At 38.1% G+C, this 20,558-nt stretch overlaps 1 long non-coding RNA gene across 1 annotated transcript; it reads left to right on the forward strand.

The window, feature by feature from the left end:
- Positions 1-1,526: 1,526 nt before the first annotated feature.
- On the forward strand, positions 1,527-2,198 carry LOC143751436 (uncharacterized). Its single transcript, XR_013207213.1, has 2 exons — positions 1,527-1,593; positions 2,083-2,198. It is a non-coding gene; the product is annotated as an uncharacterized LOC143751436 (long non-coding RNA).
- The last annotated feature ends 18,360 nt before the right edge of the window (positions 2,199-20,558 follow it).

The following is a 20,558-nucleotide window of genomic DNA, read 5'->3' on the forward strand; positions in this document are numbered from 1 at the left end:
CTTATAATGTACATTTGAAAAAGCAACACGCGACAAACATATTTCCGAACATGAGAAGCATTTATGAACCTCTTGTCCAACAAAAGACAGCATTAATAACATGCTTTTACTCCAAACTCACTTAATCAGGACAGTTGAACTCCTACTTCTGTGAGATGATGTGCTTCTGACACAGAATAATGCAGTTGTGTGTTTATTACTCATGTTTAATCAATCAAAGCATTTCAATCTTCTGTTTATTCAGCTTCAGCGATGATGCCAGATAGAGATTTCCTGGAATGACGTGTGTTGTCTTCTTCTGCGGGTCATATTTGTCGTGTGTGTGTGTGAGACGCCCTCTGGTGTTCAGATGGATATGTGGCATTTTTTTTTGTTTTTTGTTTTTGTGTGTGTGAGTGCTTGTGTGTGTGAGTGTGTGTTTGTGTGTGTGTGTGTGTGTGTGTGTGTGTGTGTGTGACGCCCTCTGGTGTTCAGATGGATATATTGTGTGTGTGGGTGCTTGTGTGTGTGTGTGTGTGTGTGTGACGCCCTCTGGTGTTCAGATGGATATATTGTGTGTGTGTGTGTGTGTGAGAGAGACACCCTCTGGTGTTCAGATGGATATGTGGCGTGTGTGTGTGTGTGAGTGAGACGCCCTCTAGTGTCCAGATGGAGCATTTACTACCGATCAGCCGCTGCACTGAGATGCGCAGAATCGCGTGCAGTTTCATTGAGATTTATTGTGCAGTCCTAGCGTGGGTTTTACCGAATCAATCTCATCAAAGTGCTTGAGGGCGGGGCTAAGAGACGCTGTTCAGCCAATTAAGACCAAAGGTGGGCATTATGCAAATGTATTACAAAACAAAATAATACTAAGGCTGCGTCCGAAATCGCGTACTTCCCTACTATATAGTATGCGAAAAACTGTACGCGAGCAGAGTAGTATGTCCGAATTCATAGAATTCGAAAAATAGTAGGCGCAAAGTACCCGGATGACCTACTACTTCCGGCGAGATTCTGAAGTGCACATACGATGGACTCTTTACTATCCCATGATGCCACGGGAGAGGAGTTGTTGTCGTTATATTTGAAAATGGCGGAAACCGCAGACGCGGGAGTTTTCAAGTGTAAGTACTATAAGCACTTTTTGTTTCTTTGTGGTTAAATTGTGTTTGTTTAACATCATCTAAGTAAACTATTGACTTGTTAAACGTTTAAATAATGAAAATCGCTGGCACAATTTTTCCGAATTGGCTGCAAAATGACAATTTTATCGTTATTATTATTACCGAACAGAATGAGCTAATGCCTGTCAGCTAGCTAACGTTAACTCTGTTTTCTTTCAACAAAGACGTTCGTTGTTTCGCAGTTAAATTAAATAGTTACAAAACTTTTATTTTTTATTTTACAACGATCTTATTTCTCCTTTACCTGTGTTGTTATTATGAAATATTTGTTGGCTAACTGTACATAGCAAGCTAAGTTACTGTTAACAAGTGTACCTCAGCTTGTCCATGTAACATTAATAGATTGACCATGGACATGGTTCATCACTAATGTTAAATCCTGTGTTGATGTTGCAGGGGCTGATGAACACACGCGTGTTCTGATTGAGTGGAGAGAGGCTGATGAAGCCCTCTACACCTGAAAACGAAATGCTGCAATAAAAAGGTTTTGAGTAAGCATACAAGACAAATGTAATATGTATTTTTTTTTCAAGTGCTGTAGATTCAATGGTAAGTTAGCTGTAGATGTAAACATTTCTACTCGAGCTCTTACTGCATTCCTTATATGCTTGATTTCTGTGCATTTATTGCAGAGTTTTTATCACAGAGCAGAGGCTAGAGCGCAAAATGTCTGCTGCGCAGATAAAAAAAAAAAGGGAAAACCTTAAACAGAAATAAAAAGTAAGTTTTTTCATTATTATAGTTCACCCCAAATTGAGAATTCTGTCATGATTGAATCATGCTCATGTTTGGCCCTGTAATGCAATAATTTAACGAATGATATGTTCCATCACACCACCCACCCTTATTGCCTCATCTGGCCCAGATGTTGCTGTTACCTCTCCATCCTCAGTGAGGTCAGAGCGTGTAAGAGTAGGGAGGAAAAGAAAAGAAGTTGAGGAGCTGATCCGAGAGATGGAGGAGAGGGAAGCTGAAAGAGAACAAGATGCCATTGAAAGGGAGGAGAGGCGATGGAGAGAGATGGAGGAAAAGGAGGAAACTAAAGAAAGAGAGCGACGAGAGCATGAGAAGAGGCTAGAACAGGAGGCCAGAGAAAGAGAAGAAAGAAGAGACTGAGAAATGAGAGAGAGAGAAAGGGAGACAAAAGAGAGAGGGGAAAGATTCCTTCAGCTATTAGCAATAATTGCAAAAAATAATAGTATTAAAGAAATCAAATGATACACACTCTCTCTTCATTTTTTGTTAGTGAGTTCACTGTGTAGTGCTGTTTTAGCAAGTTTTATTACAAAACACTTAATTCCCAGGGATTTACAGTAGCTAATTGTCAGTTGTAAAGTCTTTAATGTGTGAGGATTACCAACATTCTTCTACCAACATTCTTCAAAATATCTTCTTTTGTGTTCAGCAGAAGAAAGAAACTCATACAGGTTTGGAACAACATGAGGGTGAGTAAGTGATGACAAATTTAATTTTTGGGTGAACTTCAGGATTGGTTTAGACAAATAAATTAGTCTTGCCTTGCCATGGTGTCGATACATATGTGACTTAAAAGTTTGAAAATTCTTAAAAGTGCAAGGGTTGGCTGGGACTTTGAGGTGGTACTGGAACCTGGTGAAAATTGGACTGATGACCAAAACTGAAAAAGACATGACACACAAAAACACATATGACAAAGCCTGTTAGCCACAGTACCAAAGATGAGTAGACAGACAGTGGAAGAGAGAAATTGTAAAAGAAAATTCTGTAGAAATAACAAAAGCAGCCAATTTAATAAAAAAAACAAAATTAACCTTTAGATTTTAAAACTTTTAGTTTAAACCATTGTATTAACATGGCTAATACTTACAGAAAACTCCTTCCCAGGCTGCAAATGAAATTGGCCCACACTGTAGAGCTGTAAGAAATCAAAATAAATATTGTTCAGTTAACTGTTATGTGTTGCTTGTTGAGGACATATATCTCATAAATCAGCTTACAATACATCTAAGTTAGGTTAATAAAAAATAAGCTTCACTTGACCTCTCTATATATTCTAACTTGCTTTTCTTGGCATGCATTTTACTTGTCTTTATTGCCTTATAGATCATTAACGTTAACTCTAATGACGTTTTTCAACAATTTATACCTTTATTCATATTTTTAATTAGGCCCTATTATAATAATCATTATAACTGTGTCTCCCGCCTAAATAGAAATGAAGTAAGAGGCTAAACTGGTACCAATAGCCAATCTCTCTAAGCCCAAATCACTCATTTTGCGTTGCAAAGGAAAGTGCAGTATTTTTAAGCCTGATTTTCACGCGTTTTTGTGTCTAAACGACTTATTCAATTTGGTCCAGTATTGATCATATTCGTAAAATCATAAAATCATCAAGTTCGTCATCTGGGAAACGGACTGCAACGCAGATTGAGCAAAATAACGTTATGTCTATTATAAGTGCTTGTTTTTACCACTGACAGGCTCGGATGTTATGGAAAGCATCCCTACAGAGATAACAGTTAGATATTTTTGTTATTAAAAGATCCTTCAAACCTTGTTTGTATGTCCTCCGTATAACATTAGGCTATGTCAAATGCAGCAATGTTATCTCGCAGACCATCGTAAAACACATTTAATTAAAACTCGACAGAAACTAAATAAAACTCACAAAAGACCCCCTAGATATATCTTTCCACCGTTACAACAATCATCAAGTCTGTTTTGCTCGAAATAAACCATAAGGTAATGTTAATTCACGGAGTTAGATTTGAAAATGTCAGCACAAGCAGCGGGGTAAAAGAGCAGATTGTGTTTTCGCAACCGTCGCTGGCTAAACTTCCATTGTCTTTTCACATTAAAAGCCATGTACACTATAGCGTAAAATCCTAAAACCTTATTATAAAAGTAAAAATTAACTTACCAAATTTCCAGATATCCGCAGAGTAAGATATCCATCCAGTGAGTGACCACCGCAGTTGTGCTATGACGTCAGTCAGGCGGCGCGCGCGCTCTCTGTTTACAGCAACCCTGTATTATTGCCTGGCATATTACAGCCAGGTTACAGCAACACTAAAATGTACTGTAAAATGTTCCCGCTCAAACAAAAATGCCACGAATACAATGCAAATTATGGTATTTTACTGTAATATAGAAATGCAGTATTGTACTGTAGGTTTTTACAGTACTGTGCTGCTAAATCTACAGCGACAGTTAACAGTGTATTTACTTTATTTTCGTGTATTTAATTTTTAAATGGATACAGAATACAAAGCTTAAAACAAAATCACCTAACTTTGGCATAAAGTAGTATTATAGAGCTTAAAGCAACACCAAAAGGAAAAGTATTTAAACATTTTGATTATAGTGTCATCATGATGAAAGAAAATGAACTTCAGCAGCTTCAGTAAGGTAACTTTCACAAGTATCTTAAAGATCTAAAGGGACTTTGATAATAGCAATCTCATTTGTAGGGCATCACTTTAAAATAATTCAATATGTTTCTTTCAACACATGTGTACATGATGAGGACTCTACCCCTTGGGTAATTTTTGGATTTCCACTTGAAGTAAAACATTTGTACAACATTAAGCTAAAATATGTGATATGTAGCAATAATTTTAAGGATTTGGTGTACAAATTTACACACCGCCTAAGGCAGTGTGCCAGTGGTTGGTGTGTCACCTCTAGGGACCATTGTAGCTCCGAGATCCCCTGTCGATTAGCCTGGGTCTGCACTATCCCCAGTTACCATGTGCAGCCGCTAGGAGGCCCGACAGGAGTCTTGGTGATGGAGAGGCTTTGTCCAGCAGCTGTAAGCCATAGGGATGCACACAGATAGCCATGCACCTCTCTAATTACTAATACTGCACTGTACGCATCACAGCACCCTGTGGGCTGTGCCCACACACACACACCTAACTATTTACATAACTAATATAACTAACATAGACAAACTGGAACACTGTCAATCTGAGAACAAGAACTGATTTTTTGTGTCTTAACCTGTTGAAGTGTCTTCACAGGTAATCATGCTCATGAAGAGCAGGCACACAGTTGCCTGGTGCAGACACCGCTGCAGCGAGATTGTCCCGCACGTGCTCTCCTGCGCTGGCTTCTGTGTTGCCGGGTTCAGGTGGGTCATCGTTATCCTCCGCAACTTCTGGATCAACTATGTCCCCGTTGAGAAGACAGAGGTTGTGGAGCACCGTGCAACATGCAACAACAACAAAAGTAGGGCTGACTTCCAGGGCCTTGAAAAAAATGGAACGCCATCGTGTTTTCAGCATCCCGAAGGCCCTCTCGACGATGTTCAGTGCTCGAGAATGCTTCCTGTTGTACCGAACCTGTACAGCATTCTGTACAGGCTCTCTGTATGGGGTCATGAGGCAGATGGGCGCACTCAGGCAAGGATACCCACCATCTCCAAGGATGCACTTTCCTGCAGGTGGAAACAGGCGGCCAGTGTACACAGGGCTGTTCTTCAGCACCCTGGCATCGTGCACCGACCCAGGATACCCAACAAAAATGTCGAGGAACTTCCCCTGGTGGTCAGTGATGGCCTGCAGCTGGACAGAATTGTAAAGCTTCCGGTTAAAATAGCACTGGACGTCACTTGCTGGTGGTTTGATGCGTATGTGACACCCATCTATAGCACCAGCTACTATACTTGCCAGCTGGGCAAAACCTGCTCCCACTGCCTCCAGGTCATCTGCGCTGGGGAAAGCGATAACCTGTCTCAAAATGCCGATGACTGCCTTACTCACTTTGTGCACAATGTCGTGCACAGTAGACTTTGGGATGTCAAAGGCGAGTGACACTACCCGGTATGTTGCTGCATGGGCCAGCCAGTAGAGGAACACCAGCACCTCGACATCCTTTTCCCAGCCATGGTCGCAAGCAGGTTTCGCAGCAGCAATCAGGGACTGGATGGACTGCTGTGAAAGTCGGAGGTTGGGGCGGAGGTCAGCTCCATCTTCAAAATATAGCCGAAGAATTACAGCAGGATTCAGGTGGCAGTAGGTTGAAGGGCTCACAATCTGTAAAAGTGTATATAGTTTTATTGTAGAATACAATTTGAATCAACAAATCACTTGTTTCCTGTGTTGACTTATTTATAAATATAATGTATTTATATGTATATGATCCATTTCTTATGCATGATGTATTTGAATATATACATACTCATTTACACACATATATACACATGTACACACATACATACATGCATATATATTTATATATATGTATATATGTGTCTGTATGTATGTATGTATATATATATATATATATATACATATATATATATATATATATACATACATACATACATACATATACACACACACACACACACACACACACACACACACATATATATATATAGTATATAGTATATATATATATATATATATAGTCTTCATATAAATAATGAAGACTTCAGACGTAAAAGACTCCAAGTGCCATCTGTAATGTTGATCAAGCTTGTGTATTTATGTTCAGTTTTTTTCACTGTAAATAACCTATTGCAATTAAAATAAATAAAATAAAAAATATCTCCATTGATTCATTCATGTTTAATCATCGATGGTAATATCACAAGAAAATAAATTACTTTTTCCTTGCCAAAAATCAACATCTGTCAGTTCACAGGTTTTTGTGAGTGTGTTTTTTCTGAGGTAAAATGTAATAGCGGACTCCATCCATACTACCCGTATTCATACTATATAGAACGTACTTTTTTAACGGTCGCGAAGTACGTTCTAATTTAAATGTTGTACCTACTCACATAGTACGCGATTTCGGACGCAGCCTAACACATTTAATCATGTTAAAGTCGGCATAAAATAGAAGTTGCGCTAGTCTTTTCTTCTATTGTGACATATATTCGTGTGAAACAGCTTGTGGAACATTAACACATGTGGGCGGGGCTTGATTTGGTCTGTGGGAATTGATTGGATGGTTGTGATTTGCTATTGGTGGATCTCATGTGAGTGACAGGTTGCCTCGCCCCCGTTATTCTTAATCATTCTTAATCATAAAAAATCATTATTACAAGGAACATGAATTTAAAACAATAATGACATACACAAATAAATTATTTATAATATATACTGCAATATTCCATAAAAAGTAAGAATTGTAAATTTTGATTTCATGGTGACTTTAAGAGTCTTTCTAAATAAATACTATTCTGTGGCTTTATGAACTCTCTAACAAAAACAGGACACAACAGCCTTGATTCAGAGCAACTGGACGTCATTTAAAACATGGTATTATTACCTTGACTATGATTTCTTAAAATAAAAATAAGAAAAAAAAATAAACATGGAATTGTAGGCTTCAAAATCATTGAACCATGTTCAGACTATTTTATTTTATTTGGGGTTTGGATGTGCACATCTATTTTGTATTATTATTTTGGTTTCATTTTTTTTTTTTTTACCATTCTGAAATGCACTTTTATTGTGATTTATTATTTATTACGCCTCTTGAAAGCAATTACTTTTGTCCCGTACTACAATGAGAAACACTCTGAGGACATTGCAAACACACTTTCCACATGAATAAAAGACAGAAAAAGCAGGCTAATTAATTCACAGAAATGCCTGCTGTTTGAAATATAATGAAATTTGGATGCAAATAAAAATGCTCTGACTTATGTGTTAGAACATGATGTGACAAACTAGAGTTTATCTGGTGTCAGATATATAGACTTGACCCGTCCTGTAAATCAGAAGCATTGAGTGAAGGAACTCTATTATAAGGATTATGAGTATGGATGTAATATATTATAAGCGACTGTTGAGTGTAAACGGGACGAGTGCTTGCTCGGGGGACACATTTTTACATGTGCCAAATATTATCCATATCCAACCTTAATCTATGGTCTGGGTGAATGCTCGATTCTGATTGGCTGCAGGGTGTCCATTAAAAAGTGATATAGGACACCTAGTAAAGGAGTTCTGGTGAAATTAATAAATAAATGCACTGGCTACATCAGCTGTGAGTAACCATAGCAACAGGCAGTCAAAAGCTGTGTCCGAAACCGCTCACTCGTTCACTCATTCACTAATCCCTATATAGTGTATGGCAGTTGAGTGCACTATATCTGCAAGGAGTGAACGAAATGAAGTGAGTGAATTCGGACGCTGACGTTTACACTGTGCGTCGGAGAGCTGGAGCTGTCGCAGAAAAGGCTTCGTAACACGTAGTGATACAACTCCTTTTATCTTACATTACTTACTTTATAAAATAATATTAACAACAATAACAATCATAATGACTTTATTTTGTAATTATATATACCTCCGTGCCAGCTTTGTAGTTTCATCGATTGAAATTGTAACTCTCACGCTCACAGATGACGTGGTCGCTGAGCGCCCTCAGCCGACCGTTATTATATTCGAATGAATAGACCCCTTTTCAGTTGATAAACATGGTGACGTTTTTCTGTGGGCGGAGCTTAGGTGGTTGCAGAACGATCCCTCTGGCCGCTTCCCTAACGTTAGTTTGCAAGTTTTGTTAGCTTGTTTTTTAACAATGACGGGAGAAAATCCGATTTTATCTTAATGTGCAAGGTCACTCACTGTCCAGGACCGCGATTGTTATTTGCAAAAGTTAATTTTAACAGACGGAACCATATTGGCTGACCCGTACACGCTCAGGCAATGAATGGACGATCTGACAGGATTAACGTTAACTAGGCTCAGTCCTACACCTATTCGATAGAGAAACCGAGCGTAAAGACAAACTGAGGGCATATAAATCTTTAGATGCCTATAACACTAGCTGCGTTTACATGGACACTTATAATCGGATTGACGGCTCAATCGGACTAAAAAACCTTCATGTAAACACCTCAATCGATCCGATTGAGCTCGATCCGATTGAAATTTCGATCGGATTGAAAGGGGTGGTTTACTCCTTTTGTAATCCGATCGAGAGAACATGTAAACACTTGATCGGATTGAAAACCGAAACTAAAAGGACTGCGCATGTGCAATGACGTTGAAATAGCGTAATGACGTATGACGCGCGGAACAAGCTGTTCTTCCTGTTGAATAAAGTGAATATAAATGAGTGTTCCGTCATTAAAAAATTCTCATTTCACTCAGCGTCTGTGAAGTGGAGCAGGAAAACGTCCCACCAGTGCTTGTTTCAGATTATCATCCATGGACGACAGGTTTTGTGCGCGTGGTTTTACTGCGTGATCAATAGCAGCACGGCAAAACGGTTCATGCTCATCGTCTCCAAATCATGACCAGAGACGGATAAATATTAAGTCTGCTGTTTAAAAAAAATAAAGAACAATAAAGGAGAATAGTTATGCGCGAACAGCGGCATATTCGTGCAGTGTGCGCATGTCAAAAAATCAATTCCGATTTGAATCTTGTGACATATAAACGTGCACATCAACCCGATTACTTTATTTATAGTTCATGTAAACACCGTGTTCGGATTCATCAATCGGATTGATTTCATTCCGATTGAACCATGTAAACGCAGCTACTGTGCTGAATGGTCATGTACAAGACTTGTGTGGTACGATCTGCAGTTCTGCCTAGCCAGCGCCAAGAAGACGACAATCTAAAGAGTGAGTGAAATTACGGGTGCAATTTTAATGATGTGAATATTTTCTAGAAATAAAAATTCCAGATACAGCATATTCATTTTTCATTGATTCTAGCACCCAACAACACAACAAGATGACATTTAATAATAATTATAATTATTTAAGCTCCTTATTATGCAGCCGAATCTGTGCTGGTTTGTATTTGCCGCCTGCAGTTTTCCCTTTGTTTTGCCTCCAGCTAACGCCGTGACGTAACTGTGATGTCGGCTCGAAATTGGTCTATAACGTTACGCTTCGTACAGATGATTAACGGATATTTTTCAAATCATCCACCAAATTATCATCTCTTAACAGTTTAACGAGTTAACAACAATGCCACAAATGATCAAAACACCTGGCTGTTAGTAAAACACATAAAAATGTGTTAATGCCTATATTTTCATAAAAAAATGATATAAAGGTCTATGTAATTTACCTTTTCATTTTAAAATTCATCTATAATATTGTAATAATGTCAAGTAATGATTAATAAAAATAAAATAAAAAACTAGCATGAAATAAATGTTAAAGCAGGAATAAGAAAGCTGTAATGTAATCTCTGGTTTAAACTTGCTCGCTCTGCACTTTCATGCGCGTTCAGTTCTCTCCGCATTGGATTGTGGGAAATAGTGCTTCAGCAAGTGTACATCGAATGTACACTCGAATTCAGAGAGGATTGTGGGTAAAAGTAGTGAATAAATGTAGGGAATGATGTCGTTCACTCAGAATTCGAACATCACTACAAAATGGCCGACACCCGATATAGTGCACTATTTAGTGGAAAGGGAGCGGTTTCGGACACAGCTAAAGTATCCGTTTACAATTTATTGTATCAAAACAAACATCTAGATAGCCGTTATACATACCCTACTAATACAACAATGAGCGACTTTGTTATTTCTTTTAACCTTTTTGGAGAATTTGACAACTTTGATGACTGGGATGCTGCTGAAGAAAGAAAAATTGTAAATAAAACGGAGAAACGATACTAGAAGATAACACCGTGCGGACTATAAATATCTCCGGTTGCTAAATAAACCGTCAGGCGTAACCAGGGAATCCGAGTTATTGTTTGTAAAAACTTTAGATTTTGATTGCAAAAGTAATTAAAATATAAAATAATGTTTTAAAAATGTGTTATTTGGCAAGTGACCATGGTATAAGCGGGTTAATGCCCTTCGAGGTGTCCGTTGTCAGGTATTAATGGACTCTGCTGTGCGCCGGACGGGTCACGCCTCGCCGTCGTCCATTAATACCTGACAATGGGCACCTCGTCGGGCATTAACCCTTACATATGCTCCAGGATCTGATATTGTATCATGGCATCTGAGAAAACCTGAAGGGCAACAAAGGTCTCGGTTTCTGAACATTAAACCTGCATGACCGTTCAGCATGATATAAACACACTAAAACTAATAATCATAATAATGTCTCTACACTACCAGTCAAACGTCTGGAATAATAGCTATTTTTTGAAAGACTATCTTCTGCTCACCAAGCTAAATATTTATTTGTACTGTATCACTGTGTTGTGTTTGTTTGATTTTTCTGTTTAGAAGATAAATGAGCCTTCAAATCTCCTTTATAAATGACATAACTAGTCCTCACTTTTTATATGAGCTCACAGAAATAGTTATCTGACCTCTTCTAAATGCTTTATAACTATCTGAACTTATACATTTACTTACACTTTCTAAAGTGATCTTATGGATCACTGACAACTCCTCAAAAACTGGATTGTAAATAATGCTGAAATGATAATTTGACCATTAATAAAGTATGAAAATAAAATTCTGAAACACATTATAGATATGCTTAAAAATCAAGAATAAAGCATTTATAGCTGTATTTATAAACTGCTTATTAATGTATATTAATGCTTTATAAATGATGAATTAACTGTTTAATAATGCTTAACTAGGGATTAGTGTGCAGTTATTATAGTGTTACCGAAATATTTAGTAAAAATATAAATGTTTTACTATCACTTTGAACACTTTTGTCCTTGATGAATAATTTTGCTTTTACTTTTTTTATTGTAATGTAAAAAAACAAACAAACAAAAAAACAACCTTGAATGATGCTGTATCACGGGTTCCACAAAAATATTAAACAGCAAAAAAAATAAAATTAATAATAATTCAGCGAGGGGCAGATTATGGATGTAAACGTGCATGCTGAGACGACTATACATCACACTGGAACCAGTAAGAAGCTGAACAACCGGACGTGCAGGTACGAAATCCGCCAATATTTCCAAGCGCGATTATTGGGTTAACCTGCGCCTCCAAGGTAAACATGTATTGTCAGGTGAAACATGCTCTTTGTGAATATTTGGATGCTGTGTTGTTTTAATCAGTATTGGTCATCCCAAATAAAATAATCAAATGTGTGTGCATTTGCAACTCAACATAATGCATACACCCACTGCGCAATGTGACGTCGGAGTGACGTCTTTTCCATGTAATTTTTGGACGTCCAATTTCGGTCCACTGAAGGGGTAGTTTTGTAACGCCAGGCGACGTCTTTATTCGACGTCTATTGCACGTCTAATGTCGACGTCGGTGGGACAAAATGTGGTCGTTTGTGGACGTCTTTTCAACATAAAATTTAGACTAATTTTAGACTTCGTTTCTATACAACTTCTATAACTGTAGTCCCATGTTTCAAAAGGGTGGAGGATATGTTTTCTGTACCATGTATTTACATTTATTTATTTGGCAGATGCTTTTATCCACAGTGACTTACATTGCATTACACATTTACATTCCAATCAGTTCCTGCTTTCCCTGGGAATCGAACCCATGATCTTGGCGTTGCAAGCGCCAACGCTCTACTGTTTGAGCTTCAGCTTTACACCTTAGTATGTGTCCCCAGTTAAATAATCTAGTCTATTAAATAATATAGTCTTAAATAATTATAAATAATCTGTATTTATATGTATTAATCATGTTGATAACAACAATGCTGATATTTGTAAATAAAACAATATTGCATACGAATCATGTAAATTTCCTGCACCTGTAATAGATGTCCAAATGAGGTCCAAAAAAATGACCCAGTTCAAAGGTCAAAAGTTGAACGTCAACATTACGTCCAAGTTGGGTCATGGTTGGACGTCCAAATAGTGGACCTAGTTTGGACGTCGAATAGATGTCCAGAATTGGTCATGGACCGACGGACCCAATATAGACATGATCTGTACGTCTATCCGACGTCCAATGTTTAGTGGGCACTATCATAAAAAGAAAATGAATACATATTTTTCTATTATTTGTTTTAATGTAATTATGGAAATGTAAATGCAAAGTATTTTGCTGATAATAGTGTGCTTCTATTCAAATAATAAAACGCATATGTTCAGGGTATTCTCCAGGATTTTTAATCTCCAGGATATGCTATTCTGGTCTTAATCTTGATAGTTTCATTCACTCTGTTTGGGTTCCCATTGGCTTGGATTGAACTGGTAATATTTGTGTTAACTCAAACATCTGCAGCATTGATCATGTGTAAACCATAACAGGGTTTATTTCTGCATTAAACGCCATCATTGATTCTTATGACGTCACATCCACATTTCTCATTCAAAATCCTGCGAATCACGTGACGCCTGTGAGCGAATCCGAACGACGAGGAGCCCATTTGTCTTTCTAATTGTATCATTTTGTTCAGTGCATCGACGTATTGCAGCTTCTGGAAAAGCAATGCAGTGTTTCTCCGAGGGCTCGGCGTTCAAACCCTCATGAATCATGTGTCGCCGAGTTTGAACTTCAGAAAAAAACACCTTCTGATTAGGCTTATGGCATGAGGTTTAAAATCAGTAATTAAATATGCAACAGCATACGACTCATAACTTATTGAGGCTTTTGCCTTTCCCTGACAAATTGTCCTTTTTAGACTCATTAGGCAAGTCATGCATGTAGCGTTTCATCTGCATAAAGAACAGGAAAATAATTGCTTCCTTGATATGTTGGGTTCTGGTAATGAATTATTTAAAAGATCACAAACATCCAGTTTCATGTGTTGTCACTACAGTCAATGCCTCAGTCAATATTTCAGCCCAGAAAAGAAAACACGGGCTGCTTTGAAGAATAGTATTACAAAAAATATACTGGGAGGGATTCAGGATTCTCGCAGGACTCGTATTTCATTCTGAATATAGACGAATGAATCAAGTCAATGCAAACGCGCATGCATGTGATCGCTGAGCCAGGACGCTCATGTAAAACTCTTTTGCATTGACACTAAGCAATAGTCTTTCTTTCTTTATCGTCTGAAAGTATCTTTGTTGTTCAGTGTGAATGAGTTTAAGAGGAGATTCTGCTGCAGTGTTACAGGACAGTGGGCAGCATTAATACACTCGCTCTTCACACACACACTTCCACACTTCACACACACAAACTTACACACTTCCTCTGCAGACGCACACTCACACACTTCCTCTGCAGAACCACAAACTCACACACTTCTGCTGACGCACAAACTCACACACTTCTGCAGACGCACAAACACACACACTTCTGTAGACGCACAAACACACACACTTCTGTAGACGCACAAACTCACACACTTCTGCAGACGCACAAACTCACACACTTCTGCAGACGCACAAACACACACACTTCTGCAGACGCACAAACACACACACTTCTGCAGACGCACAAACTCACACACTTCTGCAGACGCACAAACACACACACTTCTGCAGACGCACAAACACACACACTTCTGCAGACGCACAAACTCACACACTTCTGCAGACGCACAAACTCACACACTTCTGCAGACGCACAAACACACACACTTCTGTAGACGCACAAACTCACACACTTCTGCAGACGCACAAACTCACACTCTTCTGCAGACGCACAAACACACACACTTCTGTAGACGCACAAACTCACACACTTCTGCAGACGCACAAACACACACACTTCTGCAGACGCACAAACACACACACACACACACTTCTGCAGACGCACAAACACACACACACACACACTTCTGCAGACGCACAAACACACACACTTCTGCAGACGCACAAACTCACACACTTCTGCAGACGCACAAACTCACACACTTCTGCAGACGCACAAACTCACACACTTCTGCAGACGCACAAACTCACACACTTCTGCAGACGCACAAACTCACACACTTCTGCAGACGCACAAACTCACACTTCTGCAGACGCACAAACTCACACACTTCTGCAGACACACAAACACACACACTTCTGCAGATGCACAAACTCACACACTTCTGCAGAAGCACAAACTCACACACTTCTGCAGACCCACAAACACACACACTTCTGCAGACGCACAAACTCACACACTTCTGCAGACGCACAAACTCACACACTTCTGCAGACGCACAAACTCACACACTTCTGCAGACGCACAAACTCACACACTTCTGCAGACGCTCAAACTCACACACTTCTGCAGACGCACAAACTCACACACTTCTGCAGACGCTCAAACACACACACTTCTGCAGACGCACAAACTCACACAGTTCTGCAGACGCACAAACTCACACACTTCTGCAGACGCACAAACTCACACACTTCTGCAGACGCTCAAACTCACACACTTCTGCAGACGCACAAACTCACACACTTCTGCAGACGCACAAACTCACACACTTCTGCAGACGCACAAACTCACACACTTCTGCAGACGCACAAACTCACACACTTCTGCAGACGCACAAACTCACACACTTCTGCAGACGCACAAACTCACACACTTCTGCAGACGCACAAACACACACACTTCTGCAGACGCACAAACACACACACTTCTGCAGACGCACAAACTCACACACTTCTGCAGACGCACAAACTCACACACTTCTGCAGACGCACAAACTCACACACTTCTGCAGACGCACAAACTCACACACTTCTGCAGACGCACAAACTCACACACTTCTGCAGACGCACAAACACACACACTTCTGCAGACGCACAAACTCACACACTTCTGCAGACGCACAAACACACACACTTCTGCAGACGCACAGACTCACATAATAGGTACTATAATAGTTTAATTAATATTATCCATTTACATTTAAATTTTAGTTACATTTTTAGTAATCTGTTAGTGTTTTTTTTTGTCATTTTTATATATTTTTTAATATGTCTATAAAGGTTTTATAAAATTAGATTTTATACATTTTATTTAGTTAAACTAATTGAAAAAATGTGAAATATTGTAAATATCTAAAATAAAATTATTTTAAGTTTATACATTTATTTAAAGCAACACGATTTTTTTTTACGGTTTTAATGCTTGTTTGTTTTTTTCAGTTATTGTGTATTGTCAGTTAGAATTACGAGAACACTAAAAAACAAAAGCTAAAACTTCCAGACACATTACAGTATAATGAGTTTGTGAGAAAATGTGCCAAATTGTCGTTATGACTTTTATAATGTGAATGTTTTGGTGAGATTGGCCCTTGTTTGTCCACGTGTGTGTAAGTGCATGTGCATGCTTTGGTGCAGGTGTGTGTATGTGTGTGTGTGTGTGTGTGTGTGTGTGTGTGTGTGTGTGTGTGTGTGTGTGTGTGTGTGTGTGTGTGTGTGTGTGTGTGTGTGTGTGTGAAAGGCTGATATGTAGCTATCTCTGCAGAACAAGGAGAATTGAAAACAGTTCTTTTAAAAGAAAGCCACTGATTAAAATAATCCTATTATTTGAAGAGGGACTTTGAAGGCGTATTTGAGTGGGTGCTGAGCTCAAGATATTAGCTAAACAAATCCATCCCATAATACGCTTATATGAGGGTGTGGTGATGTCAAGTGTTTTTTAAAGTTACAGCTCGTCAAATTAGGTAGCTCTCATTAGCTCTTAAAATTAACATGCATAACTGTTTTTGTTTGTTTGTTTGTTTGTTTGTTTGTTTGAATCTTGTTCCATATATACAGTATCTCCTCCAGTGTCGTATTGATTCTAATGTATGTCCCTAAATGGTTTTAACAAAAACTACAAATATTAAGAACAGTTCTGTTTTCTGTCTTTGAAATAAAGCTGAAATAAAATTTGAAAATTAGAGATGTTGCCTTGGGAACAAACAAAGAATATTAATACATTATTAACTGGAAATAAATACTAAACCTGAAATAAAAATGAAATTATATAGCATTATATATAAAAATAAAAATCAAGTATCAAAAGCACATAAACAAATAATAATAAAAAAAAAACATATAAGAAAATAAAACCGAATTCAAAATTTGAATAAAACTGGTGGTAACATTAAAATAAATTATGTTACTATAATAATGTAAATTATGTTTAAAATGAAAATGAGAATTTATTTGTTTGTTTTACTTACTAACAAACAAACAAACAAACAGAACAGCCCCTTGGACATACAATTGAATAAACTAACATCTACATACTGAATACTAAAAAAAAAAATTTCACAACAGTATTCAACTTGGATTTGGATTGGCTCATTTGGATTTTCCTGGTGTATAGTCCGCCTCTGATTTCATTCACCTTGTCTAAGACGCGAAGCAGGAAGAGAGTGAAAGGCATGCTGGGAAGGCGGAGGTTAAGTTCCAGTTGGACGGGATCAAGAACAGCCCAATCTGTTGTCTTGGCATTAATGTGGCTCAACAGAAAGGGAGATGATTGTTAAAGTAACCAGTAGAAGAACAGACCGAAAGTTTAACCCATTAAAGCCCACTCTATCATATTTGATATGCTAATGTCTAAGACCTCTAAATGATCAAAACTTTGCTGAAAGAACTGTTGCACACAATCTACTCCACGTCTTCTGCTGTCTCATTGATTGTTTAGACTTTTTTAGCAAGGGTTTTAGTATAATTGTTCAAACCTTCAGCTTGTGTTTCACGTGTCTTTGTGCTGTCAAATCTGCACTGATGTTCATATAGTAAACGTAAGATAACTTTGATATTTTTAGTAATATTTATAGGTACACAGAAGTCAGGGTTCAGTACATACCTCAGTTTTGGGGTCAGGCTTTGATACGAGATCGGTTCAACAGGAAAAAGCAACACATCCCCAATGTTAGGTTTCTTTTCATTTTTCATTTTTCATTTCAGACAGTTTTGAAAATTACAGTTTATCCCATAGAGGCGTTTAGTCCTTGAGTTACAGTACAGCCTCCTTTACTGTATTACACAGTAAACTGAATGCATTCTTGCAGGAGTCATATTTTGTTGGGCTGATAAAAAAAAACAAGGTATTTGGTCACAATTAGCTCCAAAACTGAAAAGCATATCTTATGTTATAAAAGTACAATATAAATAAAATAATGAAAAATGAAATATGTGCAGAGATTGTGCCAAGTCTTTGTCTGCCTAGCTATGGCACATCTGGATGATGTTGTTTGATATTTCCCATCCCCAGATTCAGCATTGCTAAAAAAAAAAAAAAAAAAAAAAAGGGAATTGTTGACTATTTGATAGATTGACCAATGCGGTACAGTAAAATGCCTATTGGTTTGATTATTGATGTCATTGTCTTTGCACGTGAGAGTTTATTAACTCATCAGTGGCGGATTCACAAAATTCAGTATTAGCTTTTTCAGGAAATCACAGAAAGATGATCGAGAAGGAAGAAAATAGTCTTCCATGAGGAGACAGCGAGTGAAGCCAGTCTTCATGTTTCCAGGACACACATTTGTCACCGCTGGACTGTAGTGAGACTTCCACGACACAAATCAACACAATGACAAATGATTTTGTCTCATTATAACAGCAGAAAACAACTTAAAATACTCTGTCATACAAAATATGGTCAAGAGTAAGACTGTAAGAAACTGCAAAGGGTCCATTTTACATGTGTACACTCAGAATAAAGCAAAACGTGCTTTTGTAAAATAAACAGAACAAACATGGTGCCGCTAAAGACTAAAAATGTAGTGTTTAACGCTATTTATTAGTAATATTTTTCGTTATTCATTTTCATAATAATTGCATAATGCATTTTGTGAAGTCAGAGCATGTTATACATGTGTGCTGATGAGAGATATAATTTGCATATAAGTATGTGTGTTCACTGAGCAGAGGATGATAGGACTTTCCAATGATGATGACCACTTCAACTGTGTACAGTTGGTATGTTCTTTACAAGTATACTAATGTTACTAATGTATACGCAGAGGGATAGTGGATCTACCATGTGTAAGCATGAGGTATACATTCCATTTTAAACTTAAGCAACATGTTTTTCTACCTAAGTCCCTCAGTGGTGTATATAAGCTCAATCTTACTGTATTGACTCAGAGAAACATAAAGACATGATGGGGTGAGATGATAGATAAATTGGGAACAGAGAAATCTGTAATGAAGACCACTTATGTAGCCTTCTTCTACTATGCCTGTTTCTCTCGTATGTCTGATACATGTATAAAATAATAAATAGAGATCTCTTGGTAAAGTAACTGGTGTAGTTTCCGTGATTCAACCATAACGGGGGAAAGCATGATTTACAAATCTACACCGCTTTCTGTCGTCCTGGTTTCCCTTCTGTGAAGTTTGTGGAGATTATCACAAAAATTTGTTGAAACTCAACGTATATGCTACTAGCAAGCGATTAGATTGAAAGAATTCAGGTTTACTTGATTATCCATACATACTTTTGTAGAAAAATCATCTTTTATTTGTTCATCTCTCAATCATCAACAAACTGCATTGAGTTATATGTTACTACAGAGCTTTATTCATAAAACTGAGAATTAAAATACATATTTATTTTTCTCATTTACAGTGCACTTTAACTATGAATGACGAGCTAACTAATGGCCTATTCCCGTAAAGCGTTTCTACGTTCCAGAGATTAATGAAGAGAAGCAGCCGGCCAAGCATCAGAGTCTCTATAATATCCAGCAGAATCTCCTGACAGCCTGTAAGTGAGCATCTATTGTTGGGTGTCGAGCGCCTCTGTTTCCCCGGGCAGTAAAGGTTAGGGCACAGATCCACCTTGCTCCATTGCCCCAGACATCTTAAACCTATTTGAAACAAATGAGCTTCGCTCTGAAGCAAGGCCAAGGCCCAGGAATCAATCTAATTGAGAGTAGGGGGCTTTACAAAAGAGCTCGCAAGCACTTTCCAACATCGCTCGAGAGCCAACATTAGGGGAAGCGTTTCTTACACTTCTCACCTCAACTAATCCGGCCTCAAATCCCTAAGCTGTGTCAATGGACGTGACTCTGTCTGGAAGTAACAAGCAGGAGAGTCGGGCTTAGCCGGGATCCAAGGGCCAGAATCTCAACTTATGCTTGGGGCTTTACTGTAGTTGAGCAAAAACAAAAAGCGGGAAGTGAGGAAGAACATCGGTGAGATGCTGTGTGTGCCGTCGACTATGATAATGCGTTTATACCTGTGAAAGGTTACTTGTGAAACTGAATTGATGTCATTTTAATTTTGGCCTTTTTCACTGACTGTATGGATGGTAGAGCAAGAACAAGAGAGTGAGTTATGAAATCTATTTAATATCTCAATTTGGTTACATCCTTCTTTAGAGTTGAGATCATATTGCAAAAACAGCCCCACAGTATTTGAGCAGGACCAGTTTTCAGAATGAATTATGACCTACCATTCTTATCACAGCATGTCTGTGATTTACCGTTCTGATTCGGATGAGACCAACAGAGATTTATTATCTGTGTTTTCTTTTAGATGTGAGTGTTACACTGAAAAAAAAGAAGCTTTTCTTACTTAGTATTTTAGTCTTGTTTCCAGTCCAAATATATAAAAAAAATCTTTAATCAAGATGCATTTACTAAAGTATGAAAAGTCTTGTGCCCTTTCGAAGGGAACT

Source organism: Siphateles boraxobius, unplaced genomic scaffold, assembly GCF_051911475.1.
Source record: "Siphateles boraxobius isolate OS27281-9 unplaced genomic scaffold, OSU_SipBor_1 259, whole genome shotgun sequence".
In the NCBI taxonomy this organism is placed as follows: domain Eukaryota; kingdom Metazoa; phylum Chordata; class Actinopteri; order Cypriniformes; family Leuciscidae; genus Siphateles; species Siphateles boraxobius.